The sequence below is a fragment of the Hipposideros armiger genome, unplaced genomic scaffold, assembly GCF_001890085.2.
Source record: "Hipposideros armiger isolate ML-2016 unplaced genomic scaffold, ASM189008v1 scaffold_375, whole genome shotgun sequence".
Lineage (NCBI taxonomy): Eukaryota > Metazoa > Chordata > Mammalia > Chiroptera > Hipposideridae > Hipposideros > Hipposideros armiger.
In genome coordinates, this window is record NW_017731725.1 from 1,478,188 (window position 1) to 1,491,790 (window position 13,603).

Here is a 13,603-nt window from a genome sequence, read left to right on the forward strand (position 1 = left end):
CAGCATCTTAGCTGTGGAGGGCAGTGTCACTGGCCCTCATATGTGGGATCCGAACCGGGGCCCTCTGGCATTCCAAGCCAGCTCTTAACCATCGCGCCACTTGGCCAGCCCACATAAATGTACATTGTTAACATGTCCCGCAGGCCTCTGTGTCCTTTATAAATCAAACAGAAAACCTACAGGTAAAGTTCCATTTTTTTGATACCTCATTTATTTATACTGTTTTTATAATCATATCTTGGAAACTTGGAAATGACATAATATTATTTTCCAGCAGTAGGTGATCAGCTAAAAATTCAGACACAGAGTGCTCCAGGCACATAAGATGTCCTAGTCTTGTTTTGAAGGGGCTTATTGCAGATTGATACGGGATTTCATTTATAAATACATATATTGTTTACAATACTGAGAAAACACATAATAAATAGTGAAATATAGCGAACACCTGGGACACTTACTTTATGGTTGTTTTCTGATGATTCTGAATTTTATAATGGAGATCGTGTTGATAGAGTGAGTAGAAAGGTAGAAATGAACAGGAGAAGGAGGGAACAAATTAGCCCCATTAGGAGCCCCTTGCAACTGCTCTCACTTGGGGCACGAATACCTCGCATGCTCAGCAGGATATTGAGAACAAGATATATTGTGAGAAAAAGGAAAAATGTTAGAGAAAGAGAGAAACCATCCCGCTTATCAGGATGTACATCCTGCTTCTCAGGGCCATTGTAATGAGCTCAGACAACCTCGGGAGCAAGAAGGGAGTATAAGGCACGGCAGCTGGGAGAATGAGAGATGCTGGAGAGAGAGGGGGGAGGCAATTCTACCCATAGAAATAAAAACTCTCACGCAATGTAAAGAGAGGCTGCTTCCCTCTCTTGGGTCAGCCCGCTCCATGTCACGGAGTGTACTTGCTTTTACTAATAAACTTCTTGCTGTCCTAGGCTGTGCAAACTCTATCTCTTGATTGAATTCTTTCCTTCAAGAAGACAAAGAGCTGAGGTACAACATCATTCCTGGTAACAATGTAACTACCTCTATGTCTGAATCCCTCTTACATAGTTATGGATGTGAACCCGTGACACTGAACCTTCCGCTGTAGCAAACAGCAATATGGTATCGCCTTCACTGTCTAAGGATTACCAACTCTGAATAAATAAATATATGAGCAAATACAGTAAAACCTTGGATTGTGAGTAACTTGGTTTGCGAGTGTTCCGCAAGATGAGCAAGCATTTCTAATACATTTTAACTTGGTAAACGAGCGATGTCTTGCAATATGAGTAGTTTCCGGAACAAATTATGCTTGCAAACCAAGGTATTACTGTATTTGTTTCCTGGCCATTATATGATTTTACACTATATTACTATTGTGTTCCTTTAATACAAATAATATAATTTGGGGGGGGGTATACTCAATTTATAGAGTCCTTTTCTACCTCAAAGAAGAAATGCTTTCCATTGCTCTCCTCGCTTATCTAAAGCTTGTCATGGAAACAGTTTGGGTGAGAGTGACAAAGAACTGGTATTTGACAACACCTCAGCCTATTTCATCTGGATTCTAACTAGAGTCCCTAAAGAGAATTATCTACTTTGTGGTCTATTTATTTGTTGTTTATCATCTTTTCCTCTCACTAGAATTTTCTTAGCAGTAGGTGGTAATCCCATGGATATGGGTGGTAATATCATGGATATGGTTTCTGCACCTCTTATCCCTATGGTCTACAAAATTACTCAGCCAAATTCAAATACATAGCAGAGACGATAGTTGAAGTTTGCAATCTAGTTCTTCAAATGCTTTGGAGAAAATGTGATGCAAAATTTCATAAAATCAGAAAGGCATAAATGTAGGGTTGGAATAAGGAACTTCAGGAGCCCAATGTGGAAGACAAAGGACTTAGCCGCCTACTTAGCAAAGGTTCACCCATGTGATATGATCAAATACACGAAACATGATCTGAGGGAGTCAAATGACTTGACTCTCACTAAATGAGTGTGCGCCCTTGAACAAATCAATACTCTTTGGCCATCAATTATTCTACCTAAATTATCAGAGAATTGAATTAATAAACTTTATTATAAAATTCCCATTGGTCTAACAGTCTGTCCCTAAGTGCTCCATAAATTACCCATGTAGGTACATTATAGAGTTGCTTATTTGCTGAAAACTAGCTTATCTGAAATTCATTCTGCGTAGATACTGGAAAAGGCAACAAAGGGCCTAGTGGAGCCAGAAAGTGGGTGAGCATAATTTAAACTGTTAATGAGTTAGTGCTGCAGGGAGGCAATGAAGGGATAGGCACATTTGTTTATTTTGCAAATTATATAGGTGAAGGGGCAGTTTCTAAAATGCATGCTATTTGTTTCCAAACTATGTTTCTTTAGGAAAAAAGAATTTTGGTGATTAATGGTAATACTTCTAAAACTTAGTTACGGCATTTAGCCACCTACCATTTACCCTTTCTCAATTATTGTTTATGTCTTTTCTGTTTTTTATGTAATTAGCTACATTTGTTCATTTCTACACAGAAGGGTGGTTGCCTCTTCTGATGCTACATGAACTTCTGAAAGAATTAGATTGAGGGGAAAAATACTGAATTGAGAGCTAAAAATTATAATGTTGATTTATTTTATGTTAGGATATGATAAGCCAGACATTATTTTCTGTACAATAATTGAAAAATAATTTGCTGTTTTTTTCTTTTCTTGCACAGTTTTAAAAACTGATAGTCATGTAGGACATTCCCAAAGGCACATGGTCTAATTAAATGATCTATTTACAAAGCAAAAACTCAAAAAGAATAGTAGCCATGATTGTATTGACAATGATACCACAAACACAGGTGACAAGTTTATTAAGGGAAACAATTGTGCCAAATTTTTTTTCAGGTGTCTATTTTCATTTTTAGTGTTTTAGTATTTTTCCTGGTTCTTAGCAACATTAATGGATAAATCTCCTGAAGACCAAGGCCAACATATTTCAGCATTTAAAAATAAGAATCATGTAAACATCTAGTAGGAAAATATTCCCAGTTGTAGAATCAAGGATGACTGAAGATAAAAAGAAATAGACACAGAAGAGGAGAGAAAAATATCAGTGCAATACTAGAGTAAAATGATGTAAGAGATCCAACGGTAAATTTTTATTTGATAACTATATGCTTACTTGCAAATTTGTCTGTAGTTTTAAAATATGTTGGATCCAGATATAAAGGCTCCTCAACAGATGACAGATGATGACACATTAAATCACTCCGTAGGTTTATACAATTAGAGGGTAGAAAAGATTGTCTGCTGAATTTTAATTGGTTGAATATTTCAAGTCCTTTTGTCAAAGTCAAGTAAGGTACCGCATGTCTTTAATCTGAACAGGATAGACCCTAATGGTACAGTGATGATTGAATTTCAGAGCCTAATAATCTCTTTACAGTACCTCTTAATTTTCTCAATTGTTTATTTGCAAGTTAAGTGTAAAAGTTGGAAGTTAACTATAGTTTTGGCATTGAATTAGAATAGTCACACACGAATTACTTGATAGCTTACCTAGATTTTAGTATATTGACCTGTATTTCATTTTTATGGCCTGCTTTTTAATTCAATTGAGTCACATAATAGACGCTAACAGAGTCACAAAACAGGAAACAAGCTTGTGCCAAGTATATGGGACCAACTTGGCACATATGGTGCCTTCCCTCTGTTAGTGGAAAGTCAGTTCTGGGAAATCAGTCCATCAGTTTCTCATTAGTATTTCCCTCACCTGGTGAGACAGGACGTAATAGAGGCCCATGTCCCTTACTTGAAAGCATGAAATCCAAAAAGCTATGAAAAGAGGAAGTGTTTTAGAAACTCAACACCTGACTGGACCTGAATTCATTTAGCAATGAAAACTACTGCACTGACACGTGACTTTTGTAGTCTTCATTTATCACTCTTAGTGTCAACATTCATTTGCTTCACTCCAGAAATATTAATGTACTTGATAATGAGGTAGTACCCAGATCCTGATGGAAGTGTGTCATAAGACATAGTATATGTATCCTATTTTCTTTCTAAAATCATAAAGATACTGAATTCCAAAACCTATCGGTTCTTCAGCACACCTTTTCTTTGATCTGAAATCTCTTAATGAGTATTTCTCAATTTTGAGCCCCCTTTTTATCCTTTCTGCAACTTCCCAGGTACATTCATGATGATTGCATTTCTATTGCAAGGGTTAAAGGAAAAACTCTGCTTTTATCCTCTGTGGTTAGTACATGGTGGAGGCTGGATGGCTTACTGGAAAGAGCCCTAGCTGTAGAGTTAGGGATCTAAAGTCAAATTCTGGTTGGGCTGCTCACAAGCTGTGTGACTGTGGTCAACTTATTTAACACTTTCGAGCATTACATTTGTCTACTTATAAAGTTCTGATGTTGATGCTTCCCTTTTTTTGTCCCAGTCTCAAAAAAGCATGAATCCTGGTGAGCTGAAGTATGGTGTGTCACGACTGTTAGATTCTATTGCTAGTTTTTTCTTTGCAGTGGGTTTACCTAAAGTGCTAATTTGATACTTAGCAATTATAAAATTTATTTCTGCTTTTTTTACCAGGGCCTCAAGACACCTAGGCTGTGAGTTTAGGTACAAGTATCTATAAAAGTAAATAAAACAAACAGAATTGCAATTATTGGAGAACGTGAAATAACAATCTAAGATGTGTCCTGGCAGCAGTGGAGTTATGAAAAAGAGGTGAAAATTATGTCAATGGACACTTTGAAAAACTATTAGGTTGCATAAATAGAAACATTTTTATGGCATTATTTTGAACATAGTCTATGATTGGGGATGGAGGGAGGTTGTCCCTGTATTTTCAAATTCCCCCTCAATAGCTATGATACCTATTATGTAATGTCAAATGATTCTTGACATTTTCTGATGCAGAAATCATGTATATCTATTTACTATGTATTACTATATATAATAAATACATATATATGTATTTATTACATATATTACTTTATACATCTATATACTAGGTAATGGTACTTGTTTTGAGCATTTAGAATTTATTCCCCTTTCCAAAATTGTTTCCTTTGTGCATAGTGCTATTGTTGTTAGTTGAAGTTATCATAAGATCCATCACCATTCAGAGGGTTTTGCTTTATAGGATACCACAGGTACATACCTTTTCTCTATTTAAAATTTCTCATTGAAATTTAGGGCCTTTTAAACTGAGAACATCAGGCAACACTTGGTGTAAGAAAATACGTGGTTATGATGGGGATTAAGAGCTATTCCAGATCTGTTTGAGCTCTTCTTTATTGCAGATATCTATTCTAACAACATCAAAAGCTGCTTCCCAGGAGAGAATTGATCCTTTTATAGGTGTTTTTACAATTCGTAATGCCACTAATTGGAAAGGTAAACTTTTCCAGATATGTTTTATTCTTCGGAATATTTAGCCCACAATAGTATCTTTTAATAATAATACTAGGCATCATTTGTTGTGCACTTACTATATAGTTGGCACACGAGTTCACTGAATTCTCAAAACATTTCTTTGTGGTAGTATTATCAGTTAGGATTAAGGCTGAGAGAGAGAGAAAAATTAAATACCCCAAACAGTGGCATAATTCAAATGGTTCTTTTGTTTTGTTTTGTTTTGTTTTCCCTGTTCTAGTATTCCAGAAGTAGTCAGTCCAGGGCTGATAAGACATGATGGCAGGAACTCAGTCTCTCTCTGTCTTATACCTCTGGCACATGTTGCTTCAATACCCAAAGTTATCTCACAGACAAAGGAGGCTGTCAGAATTCCTGCCATCATGTTCATATTCCAGCTGCAGGAAGTAGGAAGGGTGAGGAGGTCACATTTCTTTTCTTTAACGAGTCTTTCTACATGCCATTTCCACATGTATCCCAGGACTTAGACAGACAACCACACCTAGTTGTAAAACGGATTCTTTTTCAGTCATTTGTGTGCTTAGGTAAAAATTAAGATTCTACTGCTAAGAGGGGGAAAATGGACATTAACAGACAGCTAGCCGTCTCTGCCAAATTCGAGCTATTATTATTCCCTTCTTACACATGGGGAAATTGAGTCATAGAGAAGTTAAAAGGATGTACTAAGATCTCACAGTTTGTAGAGCCAAGATTCAAACCCAGGTCTATCAAACTTCAGAATGCTTAAGCACTACTTTGAAGGGTCTTTACCTTAAAACAGTTATTTGACTTTATTCTGTCTCTTCAAATATAAATAAAACCTGTCTGACTTAGTTGCTAGGTCAATCTATTGAAACAATGAATCCTTTATTTTACCAGGCATTCTTGGCAAAGGGCAGAGCGCTGGTATCAACTTGTGCAGTGAAGCCTTTACTTCTGCTGACCTTTTGGATAGATGGATTCACAGAATTTAGTGACAGGTTTAGAAAATTACGTGGCTGACATTAAAGTCTTATTTTCAGTCTTCTCTTGGCTAGGGTTGCAACAGGTTTAAGCTTTGTTGAAATACGCTTTGCTGTTCTTTTGATGGTTTAGATTTTAAACAAGGTAATAAAGAACAACGTTTTCAATAGGGCTAATAAATATAAATAGAAAAATGATTTACTGGAGGAAAAAACCTCAATATTATTATGATTTTTCCTCCAAAGATATATTTTAAGTTAATGACAATGCATCCTTAGAGTAAATCAGACCATACGACTTGTCAATTATTTGATAATTATTACATTTAGATGGATAATCTGTGATTCTCTAATATCTTACTTGAGTAAAGATCTAAATCATATAAAACATTATGAACTAGGGCTTTCTTTCTCCCCTTCCTTCCTTCCTTCCTTCCTTCCTTCCTTCCTTCCTTCCTTCCTTCCTTCCTTCCTTCCTTCCCTTAAAGCTTAATAGGTTATTCTCTCTTCTCTCTCTCTCTCTCTCTCTCTCTCTCCAGTTTTATTCAGGTTCTTGTCTCTGCCTAGCTTGTGAGGATTTTTCATCTTGCTTATGCCTGCCTAGCTCTTTGCTTTCCTAGCACCAAGGGAGAACATGTAAATGTGAATGAATAAATCAACAAACAAGTAAAGATCATGTTTTAGAAATGTCATGACTTAATGTTGCTATGCTGCTTAAACTTTTCAGCATTTTCGTAAACTTCTGTACATTTACCAACACTTTTCAGAAATGCTGTTAACATAAATAATACACCTCAGTTATTCAACATAAGTCCTTCACTCAAGTAGCCACAGCAATGGATGGGAATGCTAAATGACTAATGACAAGATATAATGATTCAAAGTTTTGCCTAGAAGTGAAGAGACACTTTGGGGTGACAACTTGCAGAAAAGTCACTTCAAAATGAACAAACCTATGATAGGAAGTCAAAGGGAACAGTGTTTACAGAAGAGATTAAGAGTCAGAGCTCAGAAGAGATTTCTACTTATTTGCTGTGCACCTTTGGTCTGGTGCTTTGCACACTTTAACAAGAACAGGACCAGTTGTCAGACGATGTGGACAGAAGAATACAAACTATTATTTAACAGGTTTTCAACAGATCCTTTTATTTATTATTTACTTATATTTAAACAAGTAATACATTAATGCGTATTCCTTATTTAAAAAATTTAAAGTCCCATTTGAATAAAGGCGAACTTCCTATTTCTGATGATTCTTTACCAGCAATATCTTTATCATATGGAAAGGAGTCTGGAAATGGTTTGGCTTCTGAATTGGCTAACCTATGTCATTAAGGACCTAAGTTCTTTTCATCTTTCTATGTTCCCATCCTTAGTATGGTGGCCTAGTCCTCAAATTTTGTCCTTCATTTTGGCAAGACAGCTGCTGCAGATCCTGACATTATATGAAGACCGGAGAAGAGGATCATTTCTTTCCTTGAACCACCTTCTCTTAGTCGAAAATACCTTTTTCCAAAGTCCCCAGCAGAATTAGCCCCCTCAACTACAATTGCTCCTCCTGCCCAGGCATAGGCCACTCATGCAAAAGGTATGAGAATACCATGATTGGCTTGGACCAATCAGGATTGATTTTTCCAGGTCTCAAGAGAGGACTGTCTTCTGTCAGATTACGTATTCAAGGATAAACAAATCTGGGATTTTGTTAGAAAAGAAAAAGCTATATAAAGCAAACAATTTTTTTTGTTGTACATTTTTCTTTTCAGAGAAAATATACCTAAAGTAAAAATTCAATAATAAAACATCTTTACCACCCACAAGCTTAGATATGATGTTTAAAATCTGATTTAAATCCCATTCATTCTTTATTCTTCCCAAAAAAACACTATTTGACCACTTACTATGTCTGCTACTGTTCTCAGTACTTTGGCTAGAGAGATGAACAAGACAGACATTTATATGCATTAGGAATGCTTTCAGCAGCAAGTAACATAATAGGCATTCAAAGTAACATAAACCATAGGGGCAGGTAATGTTTACCTAACAAAAATTTAAGAGAGGCAGTCCATTCTCCAGTACGCCTAAAATGTTACCAAGGATACGGTTTCTTTCTTCTCTGTGTCCTTATCATGCTGGGTTTTGTCTTTACTCTTGTCTCCTCGTTGTTTCATGGTTGCCATAGCTCCAAACATCTCTGTGTTTTCAAATCAGAAAGAAATGGCAAAGGAAGCTCTTTTCTTATTCTGTCCTTTTTGCAAACATTGAAAAAACCCCTGAAGCAGATTTCCGGGAGATCTCATTGGCAGAACTGTGCCACACTGGTATCCTCAAAAAGAAAGGAGTCTGGGAAAGAGATTACCTCACTGAGTACTATGGGCTATACACATTGCTGCCCCAAATAAAATTGAGATTCTGTTGATAAGCAGAGACATGGATGATGGTTAGTCAATTGTAATGTCTTCCATAGTCCCCTTCTTCATGGAATTATTTCTCTGGACACTTCATGGAGTATTTTTTTTTTTTATTCTAGACTTTCAAATTGTGTCTGAAGAATTTGTACCGTAAGTGGTCCTTTGTGTCTATTTTTGCACATTCAAATAGAAAAGCTACTTGTTTTGAAGTTTGACATGAATTGGGGATTTGTAGGGCTTCTCTTGGGTTAATCTTGTGAATCTCAGATGTAAAGAGGAATGGAAATGTAGAGCCAGACATTTGTGTTAAGTATGAACTAATAGTTACTCCAGGGATAAAAAGTGTCATAAGCAGAACATCCAGTGATTTTCTTATAGCACCAATCACATCTTATTGCCATCATCAGCTTATTTGTCTAACTGCGTCCCTGAATAATTAGCTTCTTTAGGGATGAGACTATGTTTTACTCATTTCTGTATTCCTAACCCTGAGGATAGTGTCTGGCACATAGTAGGTACTCAATGGTCAATGAAGTTTGGAGGTTGGAAATTATCTTTCAAGGATTAAAATGTGGGGAGGAAAGTTCAAACATTACATATTAAGGAGTTAAAACTTGAAGTGTTCAAAAACTAAAATATGAAAAATAGTTAAACAGTAGAAACAGGTTAGGTGACAACTAGAGCTTAGGAGGAATAATTTTTTGTTCTGTTCCTCCCTTTATCTATCTATCTATCTATCTATCTATCTATCTATCTATCTATCTATCTATCTATCTATCTATTTTTTTCCTTTCCCCCCCAACCCCCCTCTGGGAGGTACAGTTAACATCATGTGGTGTTTGTCCAAATTGCTTGGGTCTACATGGCACAGAAGTGGGGCTAAAGTGCAAATGAGGTGGAACTCAGATATAGTCTGTCAAAACAAGCATGATTTAAAGCAGTTGCCACATATATTGTATCATTTTTTAGAGCATTGGCGGACTTTATTGCAGTCACAAGCTCCCTTCACTATGTCAGATTAGTGAATTCAAGCAGGTCTTCCAGAAGCTCAAAGTTACGTTGTTGTTTGTTTCTTTCTTTGTTTAAAAAAAATCCAAGATAAAACTTCTCCAACGTTAATTTTTTAACATTGGCTTTATTAGACTGTTATGGCATTACTAATTTACATTTCATTGGAGAGGTCGCACAGTTACAATCCTCACGCACTCATGCTTTGAAAAGTCAGTGAAGCTTTTCTTAAAGAGCAAGGCTTTGTGTTCTTCCTGTATACAAGGTCAGTGTCAGTGACAGGGAGGGTAGAGCCCTGTGCTGAACTGGGCCCTGTCCCAAGTCTGCAGCTCGCTGATCCTGGGCTTTGGCTAAGTCAGTGAACCTATCTGCTGCTTGGTTTCTACATCTCCAAAATAGAGATGTGTGAGAAGATGTTCTTCCACGATTTCTTCTAGCCCTAAAATTTTATGATTATAACTTATTAAACGCCTACATTTATAGGAATTGAAGGGGGTGAAGTGTTAATATTGACCCTACAAATTAGGTTTATCACCTCATCCTTTGTAACAAAACTTTCATCTTACAAATTTCTATATTGTACATTTGAGAAAATATGGCAGCTGTATAAAATAATAAAAAAACCTAAAAGGCATAATTAACATTTGGCATTTTGTTTGAATGTATATTTCTACAAATACCCAACATGCATATGCATAATTGGAATAATACTGCATACGGAATGGTGTGTCTTCCTTTTTTCCACTGAATTTTATATCGTGATCATTTTCCCATCTCATTAGAAAAATCCTTAAACATTAGTCTTCTTTCTTAAAAATTTTTATGTTGTTAAATGTAACCCACATACAGAAAACTACATAAATGAATTATTATAAGGTAAACACTCTTGCAGCCACCCCAGAAGCACTCATCTAACATAACTCCCTCCCTCCCTGTGGAAATATATTCCCTGTGGTAATCATTTCCTTATGTTTCTTTATATTTTACCACCTGGTGTGCATCCCTAAACATTATCATTTAGTGTTGTCTAAAAACGTAATTTTTAATGGGTGTTTATTATTCTATCATATACAGATATATCAGTATATGCAAATACAGATTATTGGATTATTTACTTTCATTCTTGACAGCTTATTGCTTTATTTTATTTTATTTTTTAACAGATATCGGTCCACATAAGGCAACATTTTAAAGGTTTGAAGTGAATGCAGTGAAAAGTCTCCCTCTCACTTCTGTCCTCTAATCACCTGGCTCTCTCTATGAGCAGTTTCTAGGAAGTTGTTATGGAGGAAAAAGGGGCCTAAGAATGGTATTGATATTTTTTCAGTTTTAATGTCCTAAACTAATCTAAGTAGGTACAAAAATTAGAATATAATTCTTATCCCTGCAGTTATTTTTCTTTTATATGAAGTTGGCCTAATTTCTGGAGTGAGATGTAGTTTCACTTTTAGGTTGGTTAAATGCAAAACATTGAACAGTTGTGTGAATTCGATGTGACATAACCACAGAAGGAAGACTAGGGTCAAATTAGATGTAAATAGTGTTGTGGTGTTTTACTTTGCATTACTGTAGAGCTGAGAGACCCAAGTTAACTTTCTTTGTCTCTTGGGCACAATGGAAAACTCAGATCTTATGTTTTGCTCTAGCAGATCAATAAATAATGTCACAATGATTACACATGTCATGCAAAATTAAGTAAGTTAGTTTGCATAAATGGAGGAACTAACTACCATCTAGCATGCCTGACCAATACACCATTTTTATGCATCAGGGTTCTTTGGTTGCAAGAAACAAAAGCAGACTCTGCTTAAATAAAGGGAATTTGTTGGAAGGACTCATGCACTCATTGTTTGGCAGAAAGGCTGGAGAAACAGGCTTTGAAATGAACAGAGCCAATACAACTTAGGAGGTCTAGGAATTGCACATGGCAAGCGTGGTCTCATATCAAAATTGGCTTTGGATGTTTTATTAGGCTCTGGTAGAAACTATGTGTCTGATCATGGAACATCAGGTGACGTCATGGTATTATTACATACAATGAGTCATAAGTTTGGGTGAATGTATTAGCAGACTTATGATGGAAAGGAAACATTGGGAGCCAGCCTGAATATGCCTAAAAGTCATGAATCAAGCACAAGTACATGTATCACAAACACTCATGTCACTGTTGCACCAGTGCCCCTCCCTCAGCTCACACCTGAAGCCTCATGGGGTGTATGGTAGAGAGAGCGGCTGGTTCACATGACCAAGGGATGGAAGAAGAGACACCTTTGGCCCAGTTTACTATGAAATCTCACAATACATTAGTGCTAGTGGACAATGGATTGCCACCAAATCACAGCCCCACTCAGGGATGGAAGGACAGCCTTGAGAGGAAATTCTTCCTGTAGGCAGTGCTAGGAGTAGTAGAAATGGTCATTGATTTAGTATGAGAGAAAAAAAGCACTGAAGTGTGGATACACAGTGCCTCTTGGGCAGGTGGGAATGGCTTGGCTGCGTCGTCAGGGGCCTGGTAGAAGCGAAATTGTCTTGGTACAGCATCTTTGTATTGGCTCTCCCAACTTCCTTTCTTCACTGTTTTGCTCCCTCACTCCTGCTTCCCTAGCTAGGATTGCAAGGATACTAATAAGGTATTATGGCATAAACTTTTGTCTCAGGTTTGAGGGAAACCAACCTCTCTGAAAAGGTCAGTGAAATATTCAGACCCCCAAGCCAAATTATGTGTGCTCTGCCCAAGCAATGATATTTGTCTAGTGATATCTAGTCTTATGACTGCTTTCGTTATTTCAGCAAGAAAATGAAGAGAAGCTTGTCTAAATTATTTCTGATAACTCAAGTATACTCCTTTTCTGAAAATACCTCTTACTTAGTCATTTATAAAATAACTGGGCTAGCGTTCAGAGGTGGGAATCTAATTACAGACTGGATAAGAATATTGTCTCATCAACAAAACAATAGGGTACTTCATTCTCCTTGTCTTGAGAAAAGTCAATATGCAATCAAAATTTAGTTTTTTCTTAAAACTACCCAACACGTCGAATTTGACTATTTCTCATTACTGTCAACTATCAAAAACCTAAGCAAAGAGTGTAAGTCCCTTTAAAAGTATTTCTCCCTTTATGCTCCTTGATGAGTCTGAAGCTGTTAAATAACTGTTAACTGTTCTCATTAGTTTAGCATTTGGCACACCTCCTTTCTAAGGATTTCTAAGAGACCCCGTGTCCCATAAAAACAAAGAATGGCAGGATTTCCTTACTAAAGCTATAGGGAAAAGCATAGTAACATCATTCCTTGGCCTCACTTTACTATACTTGGTGAGGTTTGTGGGGGGAGTGGGTGGAGGGAGATATTGATAAGGTAGAAAAAGCATCACCAGCAGGAACAAGGAAGCAACAGGGAGAGCCGAAATGTGGGATGAGGTGGGCATTCTGTATCATGTAGGACAACAAAGAGGAAGCAGAGGGCCATGCCATGTCTGGGTGATGACTGGCCAGCTGGTGTGGAAGAGAAAGGAAGCAGCTGATGTTATCATTTTAGGTGACATCATTTATACCTTTCACTATGACTCAGCAGAATGTGTGACAAGCCACTTTCTCACCAAATCAGCTGATGTCACCACTCAGCAATGGAAAGAAACTCTTCTAATATACTGACTATATCATGGGCTCTTCAGAGCTTTCCACCATCGTAAACTCTGGTTTGACTGAAATCCACTTAGCCCTTCCTGTATTTCAGTGACTGAGGTTACCAAACGTATGAATGATAAGGAGCTTTCTGGTTTTTAGAACGGCTGTAAATAATTATTTTCATTTAACC